This window comes from Phyllobates terribilis, unplaced genomic scaffold (genome assembly GCF_046119375.1).
Source record: "Phyllobates terribilis strain yellow unplaced genomic scaffold, ASM4611937v1 Scaffold_11__3_contigs__length_659146591, whole genome shotgun sequence".
NCBI classification, from domain to species: Eukaryota; Metazoa; Chordata; class Amphibia; order Anura; family Dendrobatidae; genus Phyllobates; species Phyllobates terribilis.
The window spans coordinates 509,925,029-509,944,888 of record NW_027362771.1 but is presented as its reverse complement, the minus strand read 5'-3'; the positions used below and the strand labels follow the sequence as shown (position 1 = coordinate 509,944,888).

Here is a 19,860-nt window from a genome sequence, read left to right as displayed (position 1 = left end):
GCTCTGTATTGCCACAACCCACCACTGATTAGCAGCTTTCTATCAATATACAGCGTACAAAGGAAGCTGTCAATCAGTGGTGTGGGCGGGGTTATACAGGGCTCAGCTTTCTGAGCACTGCAGCAGAGAAAACTGTGATTCTATCATAACCGCTGCACCCAGTAGATCAGGGTCTCTGTCTCTACATCATGCTGATGTCAGATTACATAGCAAAAACCTGCTGACAGATTCCCTTTTCTAACTATGATAGAGTATAATCGTACCTGGTCCTACATGTCCTATTTAGACATAACACATGGTGGTGGACACAGTAGCATTGCTGTGCCGTGCAAACCTTTACCATCAGAAAGGAATCACAATGCATACAAAGCTTGGATTTAGAAGTCAAATCTTTTGGATATTGGAGTAGCAACAAACAAAAGGCTGTTGGGGCGTGTAGATAAAAAAATGCAGTATGCACCATTTTTGTCTGTTTTATAGACTAGAGTAGTGCATGTAATGGTAAGCAGCTCCTGCACATGGAACTGCGAATGGGACAGTCCCAAAAATTTTCTATGGCCGTCTGAACTCACATGAGTATAAATATATATATTTTTTTATTTAAGCGCGGGAGTGGTGCATCTAATGTAAGTTCCCTAGTATTATACTCACCAGCCCTAGTATTATACTCACCAGCCCCCGTCTTCATCTGTTATCAGAGCCTCTCTGGTTGTTCTCTGCAGGCTGTCGTCACCTGTTAGATGGCTCCAGTGTTTGCTGCGAGATCCGGAAGTCACTACTCAGTGTAAGTCTATGAGAGCCAGAACGAAGCCGGTACGAGGGTCTCAGACTTAGGCCGGTTTCAAACGTCCAGATATTTCCGGTAACGGAAAAACCTGTATGGGAGATATCCGTGTCTGTGTACACCTGTGCCGACCGTCTGCCTCATCAGTATCACACGTACCGGTGCCTGGGAATCAGCGGTACAAGTGCCGGGTGCTGAACACTGTCCTCATCATAGTCCCCTGCCGGCACCGCGATCGGCACCAGCAAAGGATAGTGATGACAGTCGTAGTGTCTGCACCTGTAAAAATAAGAATAAAATAAAAAAATCCATATACTCACCTGTCCTAAGTGTCCCCTGCTGCAACCCATGCGACCATTCAGCAGAGGAGCCGGGGAGAATGACTCGCTGCAGTGTGCGGCCCCGGAGCTGAGCTCAGTGAGTGACAGGACACCGCTCGCATAAGGAGTCATTCTCCCCGATTCCTCTGCTGAGCGGTCGCATGGATTACAGCAGGTGACACTTAGGACAGGTGAGTATATGGATTTTTTTATTTTCTTATTTTTACAGGTGGACAATGCGGGAGCAGACACTACAACTCTCATCATTATCCCCTGCTGGTGCTGATCGCAGTGCCGGTAGGGGACTATGATGAGGGCAGCATTCAGCACCCAGCGCTTGGGAACAGCGCTACCTGTATACTGATTCCCAAGCGCCGGTAAATATCACACTGATGGCATTTGTGTGTGGTACGCGTTTACATGGACCCATTGACTTGAATGGGTCCGTGTGATCCGTGCTGCCGGCCAAAATCGGACATTTCTACGTGTGGATCACACGGACACACAGTCTGTGGAAACACACTGAGATGTGCACAGACCCATTCATTTGAATGGGTCTATGTGTGTCAGCATCTCCGGCACGTGTGGAAACGGTCACCACTTGTACCGGACACACGGACGTGTGAAAGAACCCTTACACTGAGAGCTGGTGACTTATCTATGATTTCCGTGACAGTCAAAAGCTGTGAGCACAAGATGGCGGATCGGGACAGGAGTGGCGCCGGGAAGAGCTGAAGATGGCAGCTGGTGAGTATAATACTGGGGGCAGGAACTTACTTTAGTGGCACCACTTCAGCACTGAAATAAGAATTACGCTGGAGTGATGCTTTAATAAGTCATACCTGTTACTATTTAGTGATGATTTAGCCCAAATTTTTTATATGCAGGAGAACCCTTTAATGCTTTTTTTTTCCTGAAGCTAAGCCACTACAACACAGCAAAATTCACTATGGCTATGCTATCAATATCTTCTAGTAAGAAACCCTTCAGATAGGACTAATGAACGTCAGTCTGACTTACAGTGCATTGTGAAAGTATTTTGCCCCCTTGAACTTTTCTACCTTTTGCCACATTTCTGGCTTCAAACAAAGATATAAAATTCTAATTTTTGGGGGAAGAATCAACAACAAGTGGGACTCAATCGTGAAGTGGAACAAAATTTATTGGATATTTTAAACTTTAACAAATTAAAAACTGAAAAGTGGGGTGTGCAATATTATTCGGCCCCTTTACTTTCAGTGCAGAAGTTCAGTGAGGATCTCTGAATGATCCAATGTTATCCTAAATGACTGGTAATGATAAATAGAATCCACCTGTGTGTAATCAAATCTCCGTATAAATGCACCAGCTCTGTGATAGTCTCAGGGTTCTGTTTCAAGTGCAGAGAGCATCATGAAGACCGAGGAACACACCAGGCAGGTCCGAGATACTGTTGTGGCAAAGTTTAAAGCCGGATTTAGATTTCCCAAGTTTTAAACATCTCAAGGAGCACTGTGCATGCAATGATATTGAAATGGAAGGAGTATCAGACAACTGCAAATCTACCAAGACCCGGCCGTCCCTCTAAACTTTCATCTCGAACAAGGAGAAGACTGATCAGAGATGCAGCCAAAAGGCCCATGATCACTCTGGATGAACTGCAGAGATCTACAGCTGAGGTGGGAGAGTCTGTCCATAGGACAACAATCAGTCGTTCACTGCACAAATCTGGCCTTTATGGAAGAATGGCAAGAAGAAAGCCATTTCTCAAAGATATCCATAAAAAGTCTCATTTGAAGTTTGCCACAAGCCACCTGGGAGACACACCAAACATGTGGAATAAGGTGCTCTGGTCAGATGAAACCAAAATCTAACTTTTTGGCCACAATGCAAAACGATATGTTTGGCGTAAAAGCAACACAGCTCATCACCCTCAAAACACCATCCCCACTGTCAATCATGATGGTGGCAGCATCATGGTTTGGGCCTGCTTTTCTTCAGCAGGGACTGGGAAGATGGTTAAAATTGATGGGAAGATGGATGGAGCCAAATACAGGACCATTCTGGAAGAAAACATGTTGGAGTCTGCAAAAGACCTGAGACTGGGATGGAGATTTATCTTCCAACAAGAGAATGATCCCAAAGTTAAAGCAAAATCTGCAATGGAATGGTTCAAAAATAAACGTATCCAGGTGTTAGAATGGCCAAGTCAAAGTCCAGACCTGAATCCAATCGAGAATCTGTGGAAAGAGCTGAAAACTGCTGTTCACAAACGCTCTCCATCCAACCTCACTGAGCTCGAGCTGTTTTGCAAGGAAAAATGGGCAAGAATTTCAGCCTCTCGATGTGCAAAACTGATAGACATATCCCAAGCGACTTGCAGCTGTAAATCGCAGCAAAAGGTGGCGCTACAAAGTATTAACTCAAGGGGGCCAAATAATATTGCACGCCCCACTTTTCAGTTTTTAATTTGTTAAAAAAGTTTAAAATATCCAATAAATTTTGTTCCACTTCACGATTGTGTCCCACTTGTTGATTCTTCCCAAAAAAATTTGAATTTTGTCTTTATATTTGAAGCCAGAAATGTGGCAAAAGGTAGAAAAGTTCAAGGGGGCCAAATACTTTCACAATGCACTGTATTCACGCACAAACTAATAATTGGCCAGAATAATGGATATTGGTAGTTTTGGGGTTTATAAATGTAACCTATATACCCCTCCTTTCCAACAAGCATATATGTGACTTATGTGTGCACATCAGAAAATCACAAAGCAGACGTAATGGATTAGCCTGAAGTTCTCTTAGTGACTGACATTTTACTGGTAATTTATGGCAGCCTTGACCTACAAGCACAAAGGGCTCCTGGCAATGATGAAAAAAGTCGTATTGTATGTAAACTATAATATAAAGGAGAGGCTGCAATGACAAATATGTAAAAACCAATACTAGAAATGGTTTTGTGTAACTACTTACACCCATGTAAAAAAAATAAAATAAAAACAAAAAACAATGAAAAACGTCCTGCTAGCAAATAAGGAAAAAAATAAGTGTACAAATGTAAATTATTATTAAGTAGTCCTCAGTATCAGCTTGGTTTACTATCTAAACAGGTAAAAGATTTTATGCTTCGTAATCAGGGCTGTGGAGTCGGTAAACCAAACCTTCGACTCCCGACTCCACAGCCCGGTTCATAATATTATATATTTTACAAAGCTCCAGATCCACTGCTAAAAAGATATCCAATTACAATAAATGTCCAATAGAGGAGGATCCCACTTCTGGTACCTGCACCTGTATACAGAGCAGGGTCTCCAGACCTTGTCACATTAGTCACTGCATCCAGGGGGAAAAAAAAAAAGTGTTGAGGTGACCGGCTTTCTCCATTCACCTCTATGAGTTAGCTGAGCAAGCGATAATGGCCATTTCATGGCTCACATGCAGACACACGGCCAGCTCACCATGAAAACTTTACCTTGATGGACTGGTCAGCAGTGAGGTGGTTTGAGGAGGGGTGAGGGTCATGATATGGGACCTACATCTAACAGATACTTATGGCATATCCTGTGGATAAAGCATAAATGTACAAGATGACAATGCTTCATTTAAAGATTAGTGTTGAGCGAACATGCTCGACACTGCTCGGTACTCGCCCGAGCATCACGCTACTCGGGATGTTCGGCGAGCACCGAGCATTTCCGGGTTACTCGGGTGGGAGCTTGGGTCTCCGCCCTGCATGTTTGGCGCTCTTTACAGAGCCAATGAACATGCAGGGATTGCCAGCCAGTCACTGTAATGCCGCAGCCATGTTGTTTGTGGGCATTACAGTGATTGGCTGGCCGCACAGCGTCACCTCCCAGACGATCAGCCCGTCATGATTGGTGTGTGTGGGAGTCTGTGCGTGTGTCTGCGAGTGTGTGCGGGGTGTCTGTACGATGTCTGCGGGTGTGCGCGGTGTCTGTGCGATGTCTGCGGGTGTGCGCGTGCAGGCAGACATAGGCCGATGTGAGGCCGATGTGACACTACTACTCCCATCGGCCTATGTCTGTCCCCGGTCCACTCGTGCCAGCAGGATCAGCTCGATGGGAGCAGTAGTTCCCATCAGCCTGATCCTGCTATTTAAATTGCCCTACTGTGTCCCCAATAAATTTTAAATACATGTCATTGGTGGCCAGTGGTTGCCTACAATAAATTAGTTCATACATTACCTGTCCCCGCCGATCGCCACCTAAAATAAAGTAAAAAATAAAAAACTACACCTATACTCACCTAGACACCTAATTCCCCGAAGCCATCGATCTCCTGTAATAAAATATAAAATAATAAACCACAACCTTATCCTTACCCCTCCGTAGTAGTCCACGAGTGTCCCACGATGATCTCCAGTTTAGAGCAGCCACATAGAATGTGACCGCTCTGAACCGCTGCCGCCGCTAGAATGATGGGGCCGTAAAGCAGCCCCGTCATTGCATAAGCGGGTTCGCCAGAGTTCAGGCAGCGCTGCTCCGGTTAGCTCCTTTACGGCCCTGCAGTATCGTGAGAAATTCCCACGGTACAGCAGTGCCGTAAAGGAGGTCTCCGGAGCTGCGCTGCCTGAATGCACTCCGGTGACCTCAGTCAGGGCTCACGCTGCCGGGAGCGGACGTGTTCCCGGCAGCGTGAGCTTACAGCAGCCATGCACAGCTGTCACCATCTCCAGATGTGACAGCTGTGCATGGGAGATCAGCGCAGGAAAGTGGACAGGTAACTATTTTTTTTTAGTAAACTAAGAATTAAATAAAATTGTGTGTTTTATTTCAAATAAATTATTTTTTTCTGGGTGTAGTGTGTTTTTTCTTTTTAACACTTTGTAGGTTAGTAATGGGGGTGTCTTATAGACGCCCATCATTACTAACCTGGGCTTCATGGCAGCTGGCGCTGACATGAACCCCAACCCTATTACCCCCTGCCACCGCATCAGGGCAGTGGGAAGAGCGAGGCTAAGTGCCAGAGTTGGCGCATCCTATGGATGCGCCATTTCTGGGGCGGCTGACGGCTGGTGTTTCTAGCCTGGGAGGGGGCCAATATTCATGGCACCCTTCCTGGGGTATTAATATCAGCCCCCAGCTGTCTGCCTAGCCTTTGCTAGCTATTAAATAGGGGGTACCCCACGTCATTTTTTTTGAGGGGGTCCCCCATTTTAATAGCTAGTAAAGGCTAGGTATTCAGCTGGGGGCTGATATTAGTAGTCTGGGAAGCTCCGTGGGTATTACCCCCTTCCCAGGCTTCAAACATCTGCCCCAGCCGTCTGCTTAACCTCCGCTAGAGCCTAAAATTATGGGGGATCCCACGCCAATTTTTTTAAATAAATCCTTTATTTTAACACTAAATGACATTTGAGGAGTTAATAAAGATGCAGTCCCTAAATTATTATTTATTTTTTAATTAATTTTTCCCCAAAATTTTGACGTGGGCTTTGCCATATTTTTCAATGCCAGCCAGGTACAGCATCCAGCTTCTATGAACGCGCCATTTTCCGGGGTGGCTGCGGACTGCAATTTGCACCGGGGGGGGGGGGGGGGGCAGAAAGCTTGGGCCTCCCCGAGCTGCAGATTCCATCCCCCAGCTGCCTAGTTGTACCTGGCTGGACACACAAATAGGGAGAAGCCCCACGTATTTTTTTTTTTTTTTTAATTATTTCATGAAATTCATGAAATAATTAAGAAAAAAAGGGCTTCCCTATATTGTTGTGTCCAACCAGGTACAAATAGGCAGCTGGTGGTTGGGCGCAGCCCGTTCCTGCCTGCTGTACCTGGCTGGACACAAATATAGTGCGAAGCCCCACGTCAATTTTTTTTTAATTATGTCAGGAAATTCATGAAATAATTAAAAAAAATAGATGTGGGGCTTCGCACTATATTTGTGTCCAGCCAGGTACAGCAGGCAGGAACGGGCTGCGCCCAACCACCAGCTGCCTATTTGTACCTGGTTGGACACAACAATATAGGGAAGCCCTTTTTTTCTTAATTATTTCATGAATTTCATGAAATAATAATAAAAAAAAAATACGTGGGGCTTCGCCCTATTTTTGTGTCCAGCCAGGTACAACTAGGCAGATGGGGGCTGGAATCCGCAGCGCAGGGAGGCCCAAGCTTTCTGGGCCCCACCCGCTGCAAATTGCAGTCCGCAGCCACCCCGGAAAATGGCGCGTTCATAGAAGCGCCATCTTCTGGCGCTGTACCCAACTCATCCAAGGCCCTGGTGCGGTGGCTCACTGGGTAATAAAGGGGTTAAGGCCAGCTTGGCATTATCAGCTGGCCCTAAGCCCGAAATTCATGGGGTCACGCCAATATTAGACATGACCACCATGAATTTCTAGTAAAGTATTTAAAAAAAACACAACACCCAGAATAAAGTCCTTTAATTGAAATAAACACACAATTCTTTATTGTTCTAAATTAAACTCTACTTACCATCATGCCCATTCCAGCTGAAGCCAACGATCTCCTGCAATAAAAGAAAAATAATAAAGCAACATCATCCTTACCTTTCCATGGTTCCCAGGACAGCTTCAGCTCTGCTACATCGAGATGACAGGCTGGACCGCAGCAGAACGCTGCCATCCAGCCTGTCATCCCGCAGACACTGAGAAGCGCAGGCATGCTTGCGCTCCTCAGTGTCTCTCTGTGACGGCATAAAGATGAGCCGAGGTCATGTCCAGTGAACTCGGCTCACCTCATGCACGTCACTGACAGCGTGGGAAAATTCTCCTGCACTCAGCGCTTCAGCGTGAGAATTTTCCCACGTTGTCAGTGACGTGAATGAGGTGAGGTCATGTTCAATGAACTCGGCTCACCTCATGCACGTCACTGACAGCGTGGGAAAATTCTCCTTAACTCAGCGCTTCAGCGTGAGAATTTTCCCACGCCACGCTGTCAGTGACGTGAATGAGGTGAGGTCATGTCCAATGAACTCGGCTCACCTCATGCATGTCACTGACAGCGTGGGAAAATTCTCCTGCACTCAGCGCGAGAATTTTCCCACGCTGTCAGTGACGTGAATGAGGTGAGGTCATGTCCAACGAACTCGGCTCACCTCATGCACGTCACTGACAGCGTGGGAAAATTCTCACGCTGAAGAGCTGAGTGCAGGAGAATTCTCCCACGCTGTCAGTGACGTGCATGAGGTGAGCCGAGTTAATTGGACATGACCTCGGCTCATCTTTATGCCGTCACAGAGAGACACTGAGGAGCGCAAGCATGCCTGCGCTTCTCCGTGTCTGCGGGATGACAGACTGGATGGCAGCGTTCTGCTGCGGTCCAGCCTGTCATCTCGATGTAGCAGAGCTGAAGCTGTCCTGGGAACAATGGAAAGGTAAGGATGAGGTTGCTTTATTATTTTTCTTTTATTGCAGGAGATCGTTGGCTTCAGCTGGAATGGGCGTGATGGTAAGTAGAGTTTAATTTAGAACAATAAAGAATTGTGTGTTTATTTCAATTAAAGGACTTTATTCTGGGTGTTTGTGTTTTTTTTTTTAACTTTGACTATGGGGTTAGTAATGGGGGTGTCTTATAGACGCCTCTCCATTACTAACCTGGGCTTGATGTCAGCTGGCATTATAAGCTGACATCAACCCCAACCCTATTACCCCACTGCCACCGCTACAGGACAGTGGGAAGAGCGAGGCTAAGTGCCAGAATTGGCGCATCCTATGGATGCGCCATTTCTGGGGCGGCTGACGGCTGGTGTTTCTAGCCTGGGAGGGGGCCAATATTCATGGCACCCTTCCTGGGCTATTAATATCAGCCCCCAGCTGTCTGCCTAGCCTTTGCTAGCTATTAAATTAGGGGGGACCCCACGTCATTTTTTTGAGGGGGTCCCCCATTTTAATAGCTAGTAAAGGCTAGGTATTCAGCTGGGGGCTGATATTAGTAGCCTGGGAAGCTCTGTGGGTATTACCCCCTTCCCAGGCTTCAAACATCTGCCCCAGCTGTCTGCTTAACCTCCGCTAGAGACTAAAATTAAGGGGAACCCCACGCCAATTTTTTTTTAAATAAATCCTTTATTTTAACACTAAATGACAAGTACAGTAATCAACACTGTCACTGTACTTCATATATATGTGACTGACATGTTTCTATCTATCTAATCTATGTATGATTCTCTATTCCTTCTATTCTAAATTGTCGGGTACCGCTGCTGAATTGCCGGCCGGCTTTTTTAAAGAGACGGTGCATGAAAACACTATTATATTTTTAAATAAATCCTTTACACTAAATGACAAGTACAGTAAGCAACACTGTCACTGTACTTCATATATATGTGACTGACATGTTTCTATCTATCTAATCTGTGTGTGAAGCTCTATTCTTTCTGTTGTAAATTGTCGGGTACCGGTGTATGCCGCTGATGAATTGCCGGCTTTTCGCGTAATACATTCTACATTATTCTTAGTTGTTTTCCTTCATGTAGAATTAACCTACAAGGAAAGAAAGGGTTTATTTTCATTCCGATATTTGTGTCCCATTGACTTGCATTGGTTTCCGGTATCGGAATCGGCGATATACGATACTTTTTGGGTATCGGTCCGATCCAATCCGATACGATATTTCCTGATATCGGAAGGTATCGCTCAACACTATCCTTAACATATTTCACAGGAAAGCACTTTCACTTTCGTTTTTGAACGTTTTATTGTGAGCCTGTAAAAGTGGCTTAATACCTCTGACCACGTTGTTGACAGCAGTGACCTGGGGGTCAGAAATGCTTCCTGGGGCGATCCCCATGCTGTCCCCATGTCATTTGAGCACTGTCACTATCGTTTTGGGCACTTGTTAGGCTTTTAAAAGACTGCCGGGGGAGCCGCCGCAAAAATGCTCGAGTCTCCCATAGACTAACATTGGGCTCGTTGCTCGGGTCGAGCATCCGAGTATCACGGCGAGCTCAGCCCGAGCTTCGAGCACCCGAGCATTTTAGTGCTCGCTCAACACTAAAGAGGATCTGTCACCAGATCACAAGTATGGGGTCTTTTCCAATAGGGCATGGCTCACAGGAGTCTCTGGGGGCAGGATCTTTAGACGGCTTTCCATTATTCCCTGGAAGCCATGCCACTTTAGTAAGGACCATAAAAATTAGCACCAAGTGAAAAAAAAAAAAGTCCATATGCCTGGAACCGTATGGCTTGGGAGAGCAGTGGAAATAAAATAAGTGGTGACAGGTCCTTTTAAATGATACAAGTTGGGCCTCTTCTTACCACCACTAGAGGGAAAACAGAGCAAAAAAAAAAAGACAAAAACAAGCATATACCCTACAGCAAGTAAATAGTGACCGTACATGTTAATAACAAAGGGAACTTAGTTGATGCTATTTTGATCAAAAGAGCATAAAAGCCATCCCACCACGACAAGGTGTACTCATGGCAGTAACAAAGCTAGCGAGGACAGAGGGTGCGGTTGGCCAGGGCCTCGCGCTCTGAGGGGCCCATCCGGAGCTACAATATTTTTAACTATATCGGGGTGCGCAGCGGGGGTGTCCCCAGAAGAAGCAAGGCAAAACGGCGTTGGGGTGGGGAGACACAGTATCTGGCATTCCCTCGGTGGCACCTGGGCTTAGGTAATATATGGTACCTCTCATATTTTGGAGTCTGATGCTTGTTACTTATGTGGGACTAATGGACACACAACCAGTAGGCAGGATATTTTTTTCCTTTGATTGCTATTGCACTCTTATGGTGCCTTTGGCGTTTTGTATACATATATCTATATGATTAACATAGGTTTTTAGGTATAATCTCTGTGGCTTTATTTTTTAGAGGCCTATTGCCCTGTCTTTCAATATGTTCTTTTTTATGTATTAATTCAATAAAAAATATATATATATTTTTAATTATTTAGCTAAAATCTCTTACTATCCTGTGACAAATTTATCTATTGTTGAGGATAGTGGTTGTTCATCTATTACAAAAAAAGTGTCTAGCATTACACGGTTTCTTTTGGGACAAATTTCACACTAGGCATTTTTTCAGCTTTTTTTTTCTAGAGAAAAACCTGCAGAAAAAAAAAGCAGGTTTTGGCTTGGTTTTTCTTGTTGCGTTTTTGTCATGCTACATTAGTCTCTTGTGCATGCTGATAAAGTTTTGTGCAAAAAAAATAAATAAATCTGATTCGAATTTCAGCAGGTTTTGGCACAAAAAAATGCTGCAAAACCTGATACCTGACTTTTTGTTGCAGCGTTTTTCAACACCCATTACTTTCAATGGGTGAAAAATCACTGAAAAAAAAACAAACGCTTAAAGAAGTGACATGCTCTATTGTGCAAAAAAAAAAAAAAAATATGCAAAGCATAAAATACTGAGCATGACAAAACCAAGCTGGGTGCATGAGATTTCTGAAACCTCAGACTTTGCTGGTACTGTAAAACGCAGCTTAAGATTTGAATAAGAAAAAGCATAAAAAAAAATTAAAAAAAACACTGAAAAAATGCCTAGTGTGAACATAGCCATTAGTACAGTGGAGGAAAAAACCCATCTATATAAAGTGCCTCCTAGTGGTGTCTGTAAGCATTAATAGGTTCCTTCTTGGGTGCTGTGAATATCTGCAGAAGATTTACAGCTCTGTAACAAAATAAATAAATAAAACAAGCCAAAAGGCCAGCACAGCATTTTAGACCTGGTCACTAAAAGGATTCATTGTAGCCTGGGGAGGCTCAGAGACAACTTCTTATGCCACGGCCCCACTATCAGTATTTGGTCAGTATTTTTTCTCAGGAGTGGGAGCCAAAACCAGGTGAGGAACAATCAGAGAAAAGGTATAATAGAAACAAGTCACCAATTCTGCATTTATCACCCACTCCTGAGAAAAAATACTGACTGACTACTGACCAAATACTGATAGTGGGGCCGTGGCCTTAAGGTGCACTTAGAAGAATGGAGAATCAGTGAACTAGAGTTCATAAGACAGCTCGTTCCTAATTATTGGCTCGTCTAAACATGCCAGAAAGTAGCTAAAAAACAAGCAAACTGCTTGTTCATGCTGGCAAAAAGTTTTTTTGCATAGTGTCAACCTCCTAGTGGCAGCAGCATACACCCATGGTTTCCTGTGTCCACCAATGAAGCGATGAGAGAAATTGTCGTTATTGATCGTAGATGTGCTGCTGATATGATATCATGTACTGTATGGGGACAGAACTATCATACAAATGATTGTTCTCTTATTAATTTCATGGGAAGAGAACCCTTTAACTTCTTTAATTCTTAGAATGCCATAGCACAACACACGTTCATTTTTTGGAGCTTTGAGCATGAGAGATCACTATTCATTATTATCAATGGGAGATTTATCTTCTGGTTTCCAGATTTCCCATTCACTATAGTGAAAAACGTTCTCAGCCAAGAACAATGCATTGTGCCCCCTGGTCGTCATACTGGGTGGGGTCCCAGTGGTCAACCCTCCATCAATGAGGCAGCGTCAGTACATCCAATCTACAGTCTGTATTGGGAAATCATTACCATCTCTGCAAACCGGAAACCACTAGAAATTTCCCAAGGTGACTTGTTATTAATGTGACGTCCAAACCGCAGTGGGGGCAATTCTTATTCTTATTGCTGTGGAAGCAATTCTCTAAAATTATTGATCTAATCCGACAATCTATGAATCTTGACATAAAGGCAGATCACATTTGCCCTCCTTCCAAGCTAGCACTACCTTAGCTGGTTACTAAGAAGCTACACTTTTCTATTCAGGAGATTAATAACCCAACGTTGTCAGCATTTTTTTGCTTGCTTTTAGCGCTGCGTGGCTGTGAAAGGGTTATTCATTCCTGTACAGAGCACTGCTGGGGACTATGACTGCGCTGGATTTGAGAATGAAGTGAAAGAGGAGAGGCCCGAGCATCCCATGGGCATTTTATAATGAAGCTTTGTAAACCATCATCCGCCACAGAAACACGCTGAGCCAGCACGTTATAAACAGAGATGAGAGGGATTCAGAGGAGGATGGAGAAACGTGAGTAAGGCAACAACATGGCTGACGATGAGGAAGGACATGTGCAAAGGAAAAGAGAAAAATGGCAAATTGTATCACAGGAAGAGACGGTCAATAAATAAAAGCACAAAGGGATGAAATGGGTTAATGCAACATCTGCGTCATTCTATGTAGTCTCATTATAAAATCTTTTTTATGCTAATCTCTCCATCCCAAAATATCCATCAGAGCTTCTAAGAAATGTGTCCTGGAAAAGCTCTACCGGGAAACATTTACCATCTTCAGCACCAGCCCGGACACAGGCAGGGAAAGCACGTGCCCACCGCACACCGCTACCAAACGGATTCATCACACCCACTAAAGGGCGAATATACAAGGAAAACTGAACAAATTCCGTGTTAAAAGCCACAGATAAAGTCCCACTGGGCTCATAAGCATAAGAATTGGCTGATCAATCTGTGGCATTAGTGTTTCAGCTGATCACATGGTGCTGAAATGGAAAACCGGGCACGTAGAAGAGATGACATTGAGAGGTATCCGTCACACAGATTAGTAAGGTCCGTATCTTTACCAAATGCCTCTTTACAACATTATTCCATATGGAGGGATGGGGTTTAAAGACCTGCAAAACAACCCAAAAAATGGCCTACGGCTATGTGTCCACGATGCAGAAAATTTCCGCATGTCCTTGGCAGTAAAAACGCTTGCGGATTTTGCACGCGTTTTTTAAGCGTTTTTACATGCGGATTTGCCATGCGTTTTTCAAATGCATTGAGTAGTCAAATCCGCATGCAGAAACGCACAAATAATGGACATGCTGCGGATTTTTCCGCAGCATGTGCACAGAACATGCAAATTTTCATTGGGGACCATGGGGCACGTATTACCAAGTGTTTTTTAAGCGTTTCCGCTGCGGAAATTCCGCAGCAAAAACGCATCGTGGGCACGCAGCCTAAAGCATATTTGTTTGCTAGTGGTCCACCTGGAGAAAAAGGTTTACATGGCACAGACTTGGTAAAAAAAAAAATTTGCTGAGTATTTTTCTGAAAATTTGAGGCAAAATCTGTTACGCTGATTTCAGTCAAGTTACCAGCTAGTGGATCCACACATGGATTAGCCACATTGTAATTCAATTACGCTAATCTATGGCTTTTCTGTGAAGAAGTAGTGTGAATGGGGTGTAAAATAGCCAGTGTTAGGGTACACTCACACTAATGGGTAGAAAAATAAGTCCCATTCTCACCCAGGAAAGTGGGACTTGTTTTTTCTCACTTGTCATTCGTGTGAAATCTGTTTTTTACTCAGCAGCTATTAATCTTTAAAACAGTAACATTTACAATTTCCTATGTTACAGAACTGTAATGTATCCATAAAAATCAGATGCTGTACTGATGGTCTGTATGGCATGCGATTGTTTTTTCACACTGTACAGATTTTGGAGGGAAATCACAGTATACTGAATACAGCCGAGAAAAAAAATATGCAGATCTGCACGGCCTCATAGAACAACATTGGTCCGAGTGCAATCCGATTTTTTATCAGATTGCACTCCTCCGATTTATACGCTAGGGTAAACGAGTAGTTATATGGACTGCAATATGATACAGACTGATCAGAGAAAAAAAAAATACCTTGACAATAGTAGTTTCATGTAACCAAGTAAATGTTGGCTCATCACTGGGGTGGAGTAACACACACAAGGTAATATTTTGGCTTGTAGTTCACCATCATCGGAGATGCCCAAACCTGTTTAATGGGAAGTCTGGGCTACCTTTAGTCTACTTAATACACAAAAACAAACATGAAGCCTGAAATCAACTGTATGTTGCAATGTGTAACTCTAGTAACCTCCTACCTGATAATTTCACGTCTGTCAGGTCCTTAAAACAAATCTTCCCATTACCGTGCTAGTGGAAAAGCTGCAACAATCCTACGAGTAGACCAACCGGACGGGCCACTCTGCTCTCTGGTGACATGAGCCAAGGGTTCAGTATTGATTAGACATATAGATAAGAGCACAAAGCCTATCTGCTCTAGGATGTGAGCAGGGGCGTACATAGGAATCATGGGGCCCCATAGCAGACGTTCTAATTGGGTCCCCCCCCCCAAAAAAAAAAAAATTTAAATAATTGTCGGGGGTCACAGAAGAGCATATCTTACAACTTTCCAGCCTTTACATAGTAATTTTCCTCCTGCTGAAGTCCTAGATTCCTTTTTCATTGCCCCCATAAAGTATGATGCCAACAAAACTGCCCCCCCAAACACAGTATGATATCCCCATGGTGAATTCCTCCACATGCACAGTATAATGACGGTACTTTACCCCACCTCAACTCCCAAGGCAAAGTATCGTGACCCCAACACAGTATGATCCCCCAACTGTGACCCCCACACAGCCCACCATACAGTATAATGGCCCTACAACGCTCCACAGAGTATAATGCACCCGCCATGGTCCTCCAGAGAGTATAATGCACCCGCCATGGTCCTCCACAGAGTATAATGCACCCGCCATGGTCCTCCAAGCAGTATAATGCACCCGCCATGGTCCTCCAAGCAGTATAATGCACCCCCCATGGTCCTCCAAGCAGTATAATGCACCCCCCATGGTCCTCCACACAGTATAATGCACTCCCCATGGTCCTCCACACATCATAATGCACTCCCCATGGTCCTCCACACATCATAATGCACTCCCCATGGTCCTCCACACATCATAATGCACTCCCCATGGTCCTCCACACATCATAATGCACTCCCCATGGTCCTCCACACATCATAATGCACTCCCCATGGTCCTCCACACATCATAATGCACTCCCCATGGTCCTCCACACATCATAATGCACTCCCCATGGTCCTCCACACATCATAATGCACTCCCCATGGTCCTCCACACATCATAATGCACTCCCCATGGTCCTCCACACATCATAATGCACTCCCCATGGTCCTCCACACATCATAATGCACTCCCCATGGTCCTCCACACATCATAATGCACTCCCCATGGTCCTCCACACATCATAATGCACTCCCCATGGTCCTCCACACATCATAATGCACTCCCCATGGTCCTCCACACATCATAATGCACTCCCCATGGTCCTCCACACATCATAATGCACTCCCCATGGTCCTCCACACATCATAATGCACTCCCCATGGTCCTCCACACATCATAATGCACTCCCCATGGTCCTCCACACATCATAATGCACTCCCCATGGTCCTCCACACATCATAATGCACTCCCCATGGTCCTCCACACATCATAATGCACTCCCCATGGTCCTCCACACATCATAATGCACTCCCCATGGTCCTCCACACATCATAATGCACTCCCCATGGTCCTCCACACATCATAATGCACTCCCCATGGTCCTCCACACATCATAATGCACTCCCCATGGTCCTCCACACATCATAATGCACTCCCCATGGTCCTCCACACATCATAATGCACTCCCCATGGTCCTCCACACATCATAATGCACTCCCCATGGTCCTCCACACATCATAATGCACTCCCCATGGTCCTCCACACATCATAATGCACTCCCCATGGTCCTCCACACATCATAATGCACTCCCCATGGTCCTCCACACATCATAATGCACTCCCCATGGTCCTCCACACATCATAATGCACTCCCCATGGTCCTCCACACATCATAATGCACTCCCCATGGTCCTCCACACATCATAATGCACTCCCCATGGTCCTCCACACATCATAATGCACTCCCCATGGTCCTCCACACATCATAATGCACTCCCCATGGTCCTCCACACATCATAATGCACTCCCCATGGTCCTCCACACATCATAATGCACTCCCCATGGTCCTCCACACATCATAATGCACTCCCCATGGTCCTCCACACATCATAATGCACTCCCCATGGTCCTCCACACGGTCCTCCACACATCATAATGCACTCCCCATGGTCCTCCACACATCATAATGCACTCCCCATGGTCCTCCACACATCATAATGCACTCCCCATGGTCCTCCACACATCATAATGCACTCCCCATGGTCCTCCACACAGTATAATGCAGCCCCCCATAGGGTAAAATGCGGCCCCCACCATATGCAGTCCCAGTCCTCCATTTTTATCAGTACTCACTGATTTAAAAAATAAATAAATACATACTTACCGCTCCTCGTTCCCAGCGGCTTCAGTCTCTGCAGCGTGTCTCCCTCATCACCTCAGCAGCTGCCAGCTCCACTGTGTGACACAGCGTGGTGCGTCATCATGCCGCTGCGTCAGACACAGATGAGAAATGATGGAAAAGGGAGTGTCACATGATGCTCCCTCCTCCATCATTGATTTCAACCAGGGTCGGGCCCCGTTAGCACATACCACCATTCATGATGCACAGATACGGCAGAGAAATATCGGTATAGTACACACGGCCCAGGCTGTCCCCTCGTCCTTCACACACGCACACACGGTACGCAGACATGTGATCACACACACACACACGGTACGCAGACATGCGAACACACACACACACACACACACACGGTACGCAGGCATGCGATCACACACACACACACGGTACGCAGACATGCGATCACACACAGATATGTACACATTTGAACACATTCTTAAAAACACATAAAACAGACAAATATATATATATATATATATATATATATATATATATATATATATATATATATATATATATATATATATATATATATATATATATATATATATATATATATATATATATATATATATATATATATATACACAGTCATGCACACACACACAAAACACATTAGAAATATATTTAAAATGGGGATTGGGGAATCTGGCGACAAGCCTCACTTACCTGTCCCCGGCCTGTCTCCCGTTCAGCTGTGCAGGGCCGCCAGCATGTCTGATGGCCATCACAGACAAGGCCCTGGACCATCAGGGGGGCCCCCTCACCGTCGGGTGCCCTGGACCATCAGGGGGGCCCCCTCACCGTCGGGTGCCCTGGACCATTAAGGGGGGCCCCCTCACCGCTGGTGTGCCCTGGACCATCAGGGGGGCCCCCTCACCGTCTGGGCCGCTCCCCCAGCATCTGTTCAGCCAGGACCGCACTCCGGCGCTGCAGCTGGTCTGCCAGCATTTCCCCAGACATAGCTGCGCTGTGTGTGGCTGTGTCTGCTAGTAATGACGCGGCAGGGGCGACATACAAGCACAATTAAAGGTGCAGTGTCGCCCCTGCGTGTCATTACTACCATACACAGCCGCATAGCGCGCAGCTATGTCTGAGGAAGTGCCGGCAATCTAGTTGCAGCCTGCAGCGCCGGCGGATCAGGGGGGCAGGAGCAGGGGGGGGGGCGATGCAAGGGTGGCGGGAACCCAGATGCAGGTACACGGTGCACAGCTGAGGGGCCCCATAGCAGTCGCATGGCCTGCCGCCATTGGCGGTACATCACTGGATGTGAGGCATCAAAAGTCAGAGTGTTGGCAGGAAAAACACTGCATTAAATACACCCGTTTTAAAGTATATTTTTTTCACCATTCATTCAAACGAGTAAAAAAAGCCGCAAAATTGCTGACAGAATTGACATGATGCAGATTTAAATCTGCAGGTGACAAATAAGCAACGTGTGCATGAGACTTCAGGATTCTCATTCAATTTGCTGCCATCAGGTTTTTTTGACAAATCTGCACAGAAAAAAAAAAAAAAACACGACAAATCTGCAACGTGTGTACAGGCCCCAACACCACATCACTCATTTTTTTATTTTTAAAAAGTTCCCTAAACAATGGTTTGCAAAAAATAACAAAATCACCTTTGTGTTTATAATGGTTTAAAAAAAAAAAAAAAAAACAACCAACTAATTTATGACCCATCTTAAGTATTATTGAGTGGAGTCGCACTACTATGACCCCCACCAATTCCGAATACTTGTAAACTTTATTTTAATAGTACAAAGTTATTATTATAACAATGACTTCTAGAGAAACATCATATCCCGCAGAGCTTCACAGACATAATCACTGTCCCCATTGGGGCTCACAATCTACATTCCCTATCAGTATATCTAAGGAAGTGTGGGAGGAAACCGGAGAACCCAGGGGAAACCCACACAAACTTCTTGCAAAGCAACAGTGCTAACCACTGAGCCACAGTGGTGGTCAAAAGGCTCAGGCTTTGGGGCCGACTGAGAAAGCAAAGTACAGCTCCATTAAAACTCCTCCTCACTGCCACTCATTGATGAGAGGAAAAGAGATCATACATTTATTAGTCTCCCTGTAGGTAGTTGATAAATGTTTGTTTTGTTTCAGAGAAAACCCCTTTAAAAAGGATGTGGCTCCTATTGCATACTTTGTGCTGTAATCTTGTGGCAGAAGATCAAACTTAAAGCACCACTCCAAGGGTTTTCAGTGCTGGAGTGACACTTTAAATGTGAGCCACCTGCCCCCAGTCATATACGCACCCTCTGGCGTCTTCCCGGGTTTTCAGCACAGCCCCAGTCCCGCGGCGCCATCTTGCGAGTGCAGTTTCTGACTGTTTTGTTTTTGATACTTCCTGTTATTTGGCTTTGACAAAACTATTATTACAGTGATATGTGGATTATATTCGCTTTTAAATGCGGTTCCACTGCAGAAACGCACTGATAACGCATTTTCTCTTTTTTTGCCAGCGGATTTTATGCATCTAATGCAAATTTATGTCTGTGTGGGGGGGGGGGGGGGGGGACGACTGTACATAAAACTCTGCATACCCGCAAGACAGATTGACATGTTGCAGATTTGAAACACGCACCGCAGGTCACTTTATGCAAGTGCTCGTTACTT

General features: G+C 45.1%; 1 protein-coding gene across 17 annotated transcripts in view; it reads right to left on the bottom strand.

The window, feature by feature from the left end:
* Positions 1–19,860, bottom strand: part of AAK1 (AP2 associated kinase 1) — a 136,567-nt gene that overhangs the window by 109,635 nt on the left and 7,072 nt on the right. The gene's annotated exons all lie outside the window — the stretch shown is intronic.